This window comes from Pogoniulus pusillus, chromosome 5, assembly GCF_015220805.1.
Source record: "Pogoniulus pusillus isolate bPogPus1 chromosome 5, bPogPus1.pri, whole genome shotgun sequence".
NCBI lineage: Eukaryota > Metazoa > Chordata > Aves > Piciformes > Lybiidae > Pogoniulus > Pogoniulus pusillus.
In genome coordinates this window covers 31,767,518-31,777,677 of record NC_087268.1, presented here as the reverse complement: position 1 = coordinate 31,777,677, position 10,160 = coordinate 31,767,518, and the positions used below count along the sequence as shown (strand labels likewise).

At 39.3% G+C, this 10,160-nt stretch overlaps 1 long non-coding RNA gene across 2 annotated transcripts; it reads right to left on the bottom strand.

The window, feature by feature from the left end:
• Positions 1–633: 633 nt before the first annotated feature.
• On the bottom strand, positions 634–9,058 carry LOC135175512 (uncharacterized). 2 transcript variants are annotated; one of them, XR_010302376.1, is made up of 3 exons: positions 8,921–9,058; positions 4,188–4,264; positions 634–2,208 (listed from the first exon to the last, which is right to left on the bottom strand). It is a non-coding gene; the product is annotated as an uncharacterized LOC135175512 (long non-coding RNA). The 2 variants fall into 2 exon arrangements; XR_010302375.1 differs by lacking the exon at positions 8,921–9,058 and adding an exon at positions 6,102–7,157.
• Between the last annotated feature and the right edge of the window lie 1,102 nt (positions 9,059–10,160).

Below are 10,160 nucleotides of genomic sequence, written 5' to 3'. Positions count from 1 at the left end.
TTGCAGCTGCAAGCTTTGTAAAGTCAAATAATTATTCAAACTGCTAACAGAAGAACCTTTGCTCAATCTCATTTTTGAAACACATCTGAAAATGCTCAGTACCAGCTAGGATTCCTTAACTGCAGAGGTGACAGGTATTTATCATTTATGGAAAAGGTGACCTGTGGCAAAACCTTCTCTTAATATGGAATGTCAATCTGTATTCCATTCACTTAGAAGGAGAATTGCTCATTCAAAATGAAAATGTCCTGCTCCAGCTGCTACAAGTCTGAAACTAGTAAGAAAGAGTTGGCATTAAATTAATTCTGAATGTCTTCCCATTACTATGATGATAGGATTTTGAAGGAGCATGTATTTGGTTTATATATTTTGGAAGAACACGTTAAGTCCACATGCCACACACACACACAAATCAGAAATTGTGATCTCAGCCTGAAAATGCATGAAAGAAAGCCTATCAGTGAGAAAACCTTATTTTATGATTAAAATATAGAAAAAAATATGTAACATGCCTCATACAGTTCTTCCTATATGTCAATCTAGTAGAGATTTTTATCTTTCTATCATTCAATGTGAAAATATAAGTAACAAAATAGTTGTATTTTGAAAATTTTATTATAGCAATACATCAGAATCATAGAATCACAAAAACATTCAGGTTGAAAAAGACCCTCAGGATCATCAAGTTCAAGTGAGAACCCTAGTCTACAAAGTTCACCTCTAAACCATATCCCTGAGCACCACATCTAAATGACAGAGCTGGTGACTCAACCACCTCCCTGGGCAGCCATTCCAATGCCTGACCACTCTTTCTGTTGCAGCTTGAGGCCATTCCCTCTTATACTATTGTTAATTACCTGTGAGAAGAGACCAGCACCAACCTCTTCACTACGTCCTTTCATGTGGCTGTAGACAGTGAGGAGGTCTCCCCTCAGCCTCCTCTTTTTCAAACGAAACAGCCCCAGCTCTCCCAGTTGTTTTTCATAACATTTACTCTCCAGGCTCTTCTCCAAGCTTCACTGCCCTCCTCTGCACTCACTCCTGCACCTCAATGTCTCTCTTGTATTGAGGTGCCCAAAACTGAGCACAATACTTGAGGTGTGGCCTCACCAGAGCAGAGTACAAGGGGACAATCACCTCCCTACTTCTGCTGCACACAGCATTTCTAATACAAGCCAGGATGCCATTGGCTTTCTTGGCCACCTGGCCACACTACTTGCTCATATTCAGCTGCTTGTCAATTAGAACTCCCAGGTTCTTTTCACCAGACAGCTTTCCAGACATACTTCCCCAAGCCTGTAGTGTTGATGGGGGTTGTTGTGGCCCAAGTTTAGGACTTTGTGTTTGGCCTTATTGGAGGTCATCCCATTAACACTGGCCCATTGATCCAATCTATCCAAGGCCCTCTGTAGGGCCTCCCTACCCTCACACAGATCAACAATGCCACCTAACTTGGTGTCCTCTGTGAACTTACTGATGACATACTCTATGTCTTCATCAAGATCATCAATAAAGATGTTAAACAGAAGTGGTCCCAATACTGAGCTGTAGGGGACTCAACTTGTGACCAGCTGCCAGCTGAATTAACACTGACCACCACTCTTTGAGCCCCTTCATCCAGCCAGTGCTTTATCCAGTAGACACATGCTCATCCCAGCCAGGAGCAGCCAGTTTTTCCATGAGAATTCTATGGAAAATAGTGTCAAAAGCTCTTCAAAAGCCTAGGTAGACAATATCCAGCCTTTCCCTCACCCAATAGTTGGGTCATCTTGTCATAGAAGGAGATCACATGAGCCAGGCCTTCAAGGCAAGCACATCTGCCAACTCCTTCAGCACACTTGGGTGCAGTCCATCCAGCCCTACAGACTTGTGTTAACTTACCTTAACACCAGTTCAGTTGAGAACCATATCATGTTAACATTAATATCTTCACACAAAGCCAATGTGAATTTCAGTTGAGATGCTTCTTTGACATGTTGTGTATAAAATAATTATGCTACTGCAACTCTAACATAATTTGTATTCCATTTGCAATCAAGATTTTAATGACTTGTATTTAAAAGATGTATAGATTTGGTACTCAGTGACACAGTTCAGTGTTGGACTTGGTAGTGTTAGGTTGTGGCTGCCAGGAGTCTGGCAGATGCAACAAACACACATTGGGTTGAAGCAGGTGCTCTTTATTCCAGGCCAGAGTAAGCGTCAAACCTGTTCAGGACAGAAAACCAAAAGCATAAGACCAAAAGAGCCCCAAAAAGGCCTTCATCATTCTCATGGTGACTCCTTTTATCCCATCATACAAACAACACATTAGCATAATTTAGGCAAGTACAGCCCAGTCTTTTACATACATCATGTCTGGTTTTCCCTCCAGGCCAGATGTCTGACTATCTTTTCCTCCCCTGTGAGAGGCAACCTGAAGCTGTGGGGACAAGGTCAAGTGTTCATACACTGCTCGTTGTTTTTCTTTCTTATATCGGATTCCCACACTAGGTTAAAAGTTAGACTTGATGATTTAAGGGTCTTTTCCAACCCAAATGTTCCTGTGACTCTATGATTTGATTACAGTTAGTACAATTTCAGGGATGCTCAGCCTTACCTCTAGGAGTTACAAAGATTTACAGAAATATTCTTTGATTGCGTTAGTCTTTAAGCTAACCAAGATTTGAAGAGTTTCTTCATGCAAAGAAATAAATGTTGCCTGAAACATCATGCAGGAGCACTAACCAGGGCAAGAGTGTATCATAAAGTGGAACCAAGACAATAACTTAAAGCTATTTGATCTGTAAACCAATGTCTTGATCATAAATCTGTATGATCATATGCAGCTCAGTGATATAGAACACAAATCTTGATGATACACAGGGAAACAAGATAAGTTGAGAGGCCTTGAGCACAAGCCCTACGAGGAGAGGCTGAGGGAGCTGGGATTGTTTAGCCTGGAGAAGAGGAGGCTCAGGGGAGACCTTATTGCTGTCTACAACTACCTGAGGGGTGGTTGTGGCCAGGAGGAGGTTGCTGTCTTCTCTCAGGTGGCCAGCACCAGAACAAGAGGACACAGCCTCAGGCTGCGCCAGGGGAAATTTAGGCTGGAGGTGAGGAGAAAGTTCTTCACTGAGAGAGTCATTGGACACTGGAATGGGCTGCCTGGGGAGGTGGTGGAGTCGCCGTCCCTGGAGCTGTTCAAGGCAGGATTGGACGTGGCACTTGGTGCCATGGTCTAGCCTTGAGCTCTGTGGTAAAGAGTTGGACTTGATGATCTATGAGGTCTCTTCCAACCTTGGTGATACTGTGATATTAGGAAAAAGGCTAAAGTAGCAAAGATCAGATAAAATACCACATAGTAGACTGGCATTTAGCATGAAATAAAATGCAAGATAAAAAATTCTCCTTGAAATATAGTTACAGCAGAGCAAATATTTTAAAGGCTGTTTTACTTCTATAAACACCTGAACATATAGTCATATGAAATTCCAAGTAAAAAATGAGCACTCAGTTAAAATGCATAGTCAAATTGTCACTTGTCATTACATTATTACATAAAATGAATTAAGACTCCACAAGTTTCACCATTTTGGCATAACTTCCATAATTCTTAGATTTTTTTTAACTTATACAGATGTCTGTAGAATATTATTCATGCTAAGCAGCTGCATATCACCTGCACAGGACAAAAAACTTTAATAATTGTCCTGCATTGTTAATTTTGTTGCAGTTTTCACCTCCAGGGACAGTGACTCCACCACCTCCCTGGGCAGCCCATTCCAAAGGCAAATCACTCTCTCTGGGAAGAACTTCCTCCTGACATCCAGTCTATACTTCCCCCAGCACAACTTGAGACTGTGTCCCCTTGTTCTGTTGCTGGTTGCCTGGGAGAAGAGACCAACCCCCACCTGGCTACAACCTCCCTTCAGGTAGTTGTAGACAGCAGTGAGATCACCCCTGAGCCTCCTCTTCTCCAGGCTAAACAACCCCAGCTCCCCCAACCTCTCATCATGGGGCTCAATCTCAAATGTCAGTATATATTTGATAGTACAAAACTATGCTGATTTTAATGGAGAACTACATTTTACATTAGATACAAAACTAATTTTACATTACATAATAATAGATGTGGTTCTTTCCTACTCTGTTACATACCACAGCTCAAATATAATCCTTTTCAAATATTAGAAAAATAAGCTTACCCATCTGTAACATGCTTGGTCTCAGTCTTTACAATGGCTCAGATGACACATTTCTTTAGCAACAATATAAATGTTTTCTACCAAAAAAAAAAAAAAAAAAGTGATTCATATAGCAAATAAAATCCAGATGCTTTGGTCCCAGACTCTATGGAAATACTTTGTTATGCATATTATAGAGCTTCTATCACATTAAACTGATTTTAAACACAGTCTCTCTTGGTCTAAATAACTGGTGACTCTTGACATAAACAGAAAACTTAACACTGACAGCATGAAGTTACTTTGAAAATGAATTTAACCCAAACTTGCTCTAAAGGTTTATACCTCTTTGGGATTTAGCCCTTTCCAAAATAATGCAGAGCAAATATGATAGCCTCAGTCTTCTAATTATAACCAGACAAGCAACCCACGAAATAATAGTTTCCACACTTATCCCCACATCTTATCCATCTGTAACTGGAGACTGGGAACTCGGTGTTCTTAGTACTAAGTGAAGACAATATTTCCTCTTCTGCAAAAATCAATTAGCCTTGATTGTGAGAGTAAGGATGCATCTATGTAGGAAAAAACCCACAAATATTATGAGTGGTTTAAGATCTCTCAATAATTAGGGCATTAATACATGATTAAAATAATTTACCAAAGATAAAGATGAAGACTGTAAGAATGTTGACCTAAAATGCCTTTAAACTGACAAAGATTGAGTTTGTTAAATAGAGGATGATGAGACAGGTTCACACACAGAGTGTTATTAGCAAGGGCAGCTGATGGCATAAACTATCTCTCGTGTTGAATGCTACTTCTGGGGAAAGAGAGAGTGGAGAAGAGGGAGAAAAAGAGCTCCCAGTTGCCAGCTAAGGATGCAAGGTATGTCAGACCCTCTGAAAAGCATTCTCTGATGAGCAGGGACCGCCTACTCACTTTCCCTGCAATAACACTCCAGGTGACCTCAGGACCAGCTTTAAGCTGTGTTGGTTATTTCTGCATACAATGTCATCATTGATTAGAGCCTGCACTGAGTGCAGTGTGATGAACAGTTGGTAAGCTGTGTGCAGTCAGTCATGGGTCTCTTCAGGTCAGTTAGCCACTACAACTAAGAGGTAGGAGACAGAGATGTGAAAGGGTCCATTTCGGATAGTGCTGGTCACTCCCCAGGAGCATCTGCTACCATCACAGCAGCAAGTTCACTGGATGAGGCTCAGGGAATAAAAGCAGTGGAACAACCATGTGGGGACATCAAGGGAAAAGAATGAAGGCTGTGGAGAAGCTTGGAGGCAGGAACACCTGGGAGGAAAAGGTAGGATCCAGAAAGGCCAGCAGGAGACAGCTGGTGAAACAGAACAAGAAAGGTATCTAAGGCACTACGCTAGAGAAAAAAGATCACATGAAATAACACAAATCACTTCCAAGATCTCTCTCCACATTGCTGCATATTTTAACTCTAAGACCGTGAAACTTTTTTTACATCTGCCTTACATTATATAATGCATATGAAATAAACTTTACAAACCACACATGTCATCTTCTTCTGCACTGAATTCACACATCCCATTCACAGGCTTCTTTCCATGCCCCTCCCATGCTAAGCTGGGGGCATACCCTTTTTCTGCCTACCTATGTTACAACCAGGATATAATATGTTGCTTATTTTATCTAGATTGAGCAGAATTAGCACGTTTACTTAGAGGCATAAAGAACACGTAACGCTCATTTGTCTCTTCTAATTATATCTCCTGGAAGCATTAAAATGCAATGCAATTTTTTACTCAATTTAAACTCAAGCAACATCTTTGATGCAAACACCATGGTGTCCACAGCAAACATATGGCAAGTATCTTACCCTGTACTTCAGATTAGAGTCTTAGGTACTTCATACATCAGAGGTAAGGTTAGGTTAGGTAAGGTACCTCTTACCTGCATCTTTTTGTTTAGGAGATCTTGATGATTTTTCATCAATTATTTTCATATGCTTTTTAAATCCTTCTTGAATCAGTTTTTCAATCTAAATTTTTGGTCTCTGCATCAGCCTGTGAAGATGATTTCCTTTGGTACATTATACACTTTGTGAAAAGGTGAGCTTTGAACTTACTGTTGGGTACCATCATCTGCTGTCACTTGGCTCTTGTATCATGAGGAGGTAAGTACAAAATTACTGTTGTCATGCATGGTACTTAGAAAAATTTACTACTGAGTCATCTGTCATGCAAGCTGAGGTGTCCTGAAAGCAGAGGTGTCCTGCTCTGTTTTCACAGTTTCTTCCATGTGGTGGATCAATCTTGCCACTCTTCTTCATGTCTTTTCTAATACTCTTTCTGAAATGCAGGAACTAGAAATGCTGAAGTATTCAAGCCCATTAAAACACACTTCCAGACTTGTTCAGATAAGTAAGAAAATCACACAACACTGAGAATAAATCAGCAATTCCACCTTTCTTAACCTCTTCTAAAGTTTCAGGTATATCCTAATAGTCTTCTGTTTAGGCACAATATAAGATACTTTCCCAGTAGAAATTAAGCTGAAATTGCCAATAATTTTGTCTCTCTTCCCTCTCCTTTATCCAGTATTTTCTTTTTGGCAGATCAGAGCTTCTAAATAAACAGTAGAACTGGTTCAATGAAAACAGAAATAAACAGTTAACAGCCAGTTCAAGTTTTGTTTCGTTTTCTCATGTTGGTTTATTAAATTAATGTTCTTCAGGGAATGAAAAAAGTATTCATGTGACACTTCAACATGGATGATCTAGCTGCCAAAACATTAGACCAAGATTTGTCAGGGCAGTTAAATCACTGAGCCAGTTCGGTCAAAAACATGTACAGATTTTATCTCATAGTAAACACATTCGGCCAGCTGAAGACTCCTGTGTTCCCTGCCTGCACTGAGTAGCAGCTCTCCCTTGACTATAGGAGGAGTTCAGAAAACATTGTTCAGGTGGAGACACTTACAATTAGAGCAAATCAAACTTCACTCCTAGATTTCGTGCCATGGTGTACACTTGCATTTAAATAATACGGAAAGTCTGAGCTAAAATCAAGACGTAGAATAACACAGGAAATGCACCATGGATGTTTGTTCCCAGTTTTCTTAATCAAGTGAGGAGAAAATATTTTCTCTGCCTCATGGAGATATTCTGAGACAAAATATATTACAATTAGTGGTACAAAAAAACCCCACACCAAAATTATGATCCATTAAAATACTTCTTTATAGACAATAAAGGTAAGTATTTCAGGAAGCCATTGAAATTTCCAGTATATGTTCCTGGTCTTTGCATGTTAAATAAAAGCTCCTATAATGTCTATTTGGATGAACACTTACTGGTTACCATTTGTCAGTTTGTCCGTTAAAAGTCTAATCTCATGCAGCTAGCACAGAACATAGTATTAAAGTGATCTTGCTTGTCACTGCAGAGACAAAGTCAGCAATCTAGTAAATTTCAGTGCATTCCTGAAAGTATTTTTAGCATAATATCCTGCATTAGGGCTGTTTAAACCCTTATTTATGTTCTTTAGCCCACGTTGTTGCAACATGATACTGAACAATGAGCACTATTTTTTGTCTACTGCATTCTTGTCTAATGCCACGTGGGACACACCACAGTTTAGCATCCAAGATTTTAAGGTTTAATGTTTTAAAGTCTAATCCTGTTGAAAATCGAGTGCAGTTTCAACCCTGAAACTGTTGTACTTGTGAATCCAAACTACAAGAAAAGAATTCAAATGCTTTGTTCAAGAGAATGTTTATAAAGACTGTTAGCTTAGAAGAAAGAGTAAACCAAATATACCTATTATAAGCTCCATAACAATTGAATAGCTCAATCAAAATGTTGGTAATTTCTAATACAAAAACATTTGTCTTATTTCCCTGTGTGTCTCTCTTGGTGGTCTCTCAACCCTATTTTTTTAAGGTAGCTTTCAGACTTAATATTGTAATTGCCTAGGACATGTAGTACCAACTAAAAGAAAGAGCCTATGGAATCCAAAGACCCTTATATCCCAATCCTTTATCTTCTGTGAATAATTTCCAAGACGACGTTGTGAGGGACCTCTTCACCATATCAAATAAGTCAGTATTTCATAAATGCAATGTCAAATAAGAAATATACTTTGATTGAAGAAAAAGGAGTCTTTTTTTATTATTACTGTGTCCTTTGGATTCTTGTCTATTTCTGCTCAGGGTCCTCTCTAACCTTCTGTAAGCTCTGGGCAACTTTTTCAATTTCCCCTCAATAAAATCAAAGGTTTTAGAGGCTTCTTTGATCTTGCCTGAACCTGGCTAAGCATAAAAGAGCAAACATTTTGGATCCTGATTTGCATGTCAGCTATTCCAGCCTGACATATCAAACAGTATCAAGCTCATTCTGCCTTTGAAGCAATAGGATTTGAAATTTTTTCATACTGTAACTAGATATAAGCTGACAGACTAAAGTCTATCTGTCACAGCAGGGCAATGGTTAGGATATAAATGCTTTAGACCTCCACTTCTTTGTGCTTGGACAGTGTGGCCTGATTGACTTTAAGAATTCCTTCCAGCTGGGCCTTACCTGCATTAGAATGCAGAGGTGTGCCTTAATTCTTTGTGTTAGTCTGCAGTTTTGCAAGGAAAAGCAGTTCTTGGTCCTGCTTTTTCAGGCAGTCCTTTACAGAATTACAAATCGTCTATGTCAGAGGATAAAGGTCAAGAAAACAAGAGACTCTGGTTCACAAATACCAAACTAATTACAAGCTTGACCCCACCTGATTTCCTGCAGCTTTCACTGGCTACAGTCCATGATTCTTGCTCCCTCTCTCTCTCTCTCTCTGGGCTTTTAGGCTGCTGTGTTCCATGCTCAACTCTAGCATCTTCAGCCTTTCTAACATGCATTTGGTTCCTCCAGCTTGCTTTTCACTGGAAGATAAGACAGCAGTAAACATTATATTTAGCATTTATAAGTAATGGAGCATGGTGAGGAAAGAACTGTGTAAGAAAAAAGATTTTACACTAATGAAAATTTTGCACAGGTCATAGGTATCTTCCCACATGAAGAGGCTTCTGGGCTCTGTCTTTCCTGCATCTTTCAGACCCTCCCCCTGGTCAGACCCCTAAAGGTCTGGGCAGCATAATCAGTTCTCTTAGCACATAAACTAATTACCTCTCTATCTATGTAGACCTACAAGGCACTGAAAGAGCATTAACCCACAACAAAGTTAGTAATTGCCTTAGTAGCTCTTCTGTTTTTCTTTACTAAAACTAGGCATATTTAGTAATGACAAAGACTACTTGTAAAATTGTTACTTGTTTAAGCCAAAGTGGAAAAATACATAAATACCCAAGGATTTTTACTCTGAGTTTCCTGAAGCATCTCTGTGTTGTATGACATCAATTTAATCCTGGCAAACATACAAAATTATACCCAGCTGAAAGAGGCATGACGTGGGAAAGTAAAAAAAAGTTTGAATTACAGCCAAAAAAAATACAAGTGAAGAGCCTCAGCAGTATCCAGAGCAGTAAAGATACTCTGATTTTGCTGGCAGTAGAATCATAATTTAAAGTCAGTTTCTCTGTGCTCTAGTTTGGCTGCAAAAGCAGAAAATTCTGAATTTAATTCAGTGATCTATGTTGAGTCAAATGTGGTTGAAACTGAGTCACATATATTAAACAACCAAAATTTGTGGGTTTGCTACATCTGGACTCATGGATTCAATATGAGACACTACAAAATAAATTACCTCAAAGTAATGGTCCCCTAATAATCATAGAATAATAAAATCATTTAGGTCAGAAAAGACCCTTAATATAATTGAGTTCAACTATTAACCTACCATTGTCAAGTACATCACTAAACTATGTCCCCATGTGCCACATCTATGTGTCTTTTACATACCTGCCTGGGAAACCTGTTCCAATGCTTTACAGCTCATTTGGTGAAGAATTTTTATCTCCTACCCAGTCTAAACCTCCCTGTTATGGATTGAATTGAACCTGCTGTTGTTATTC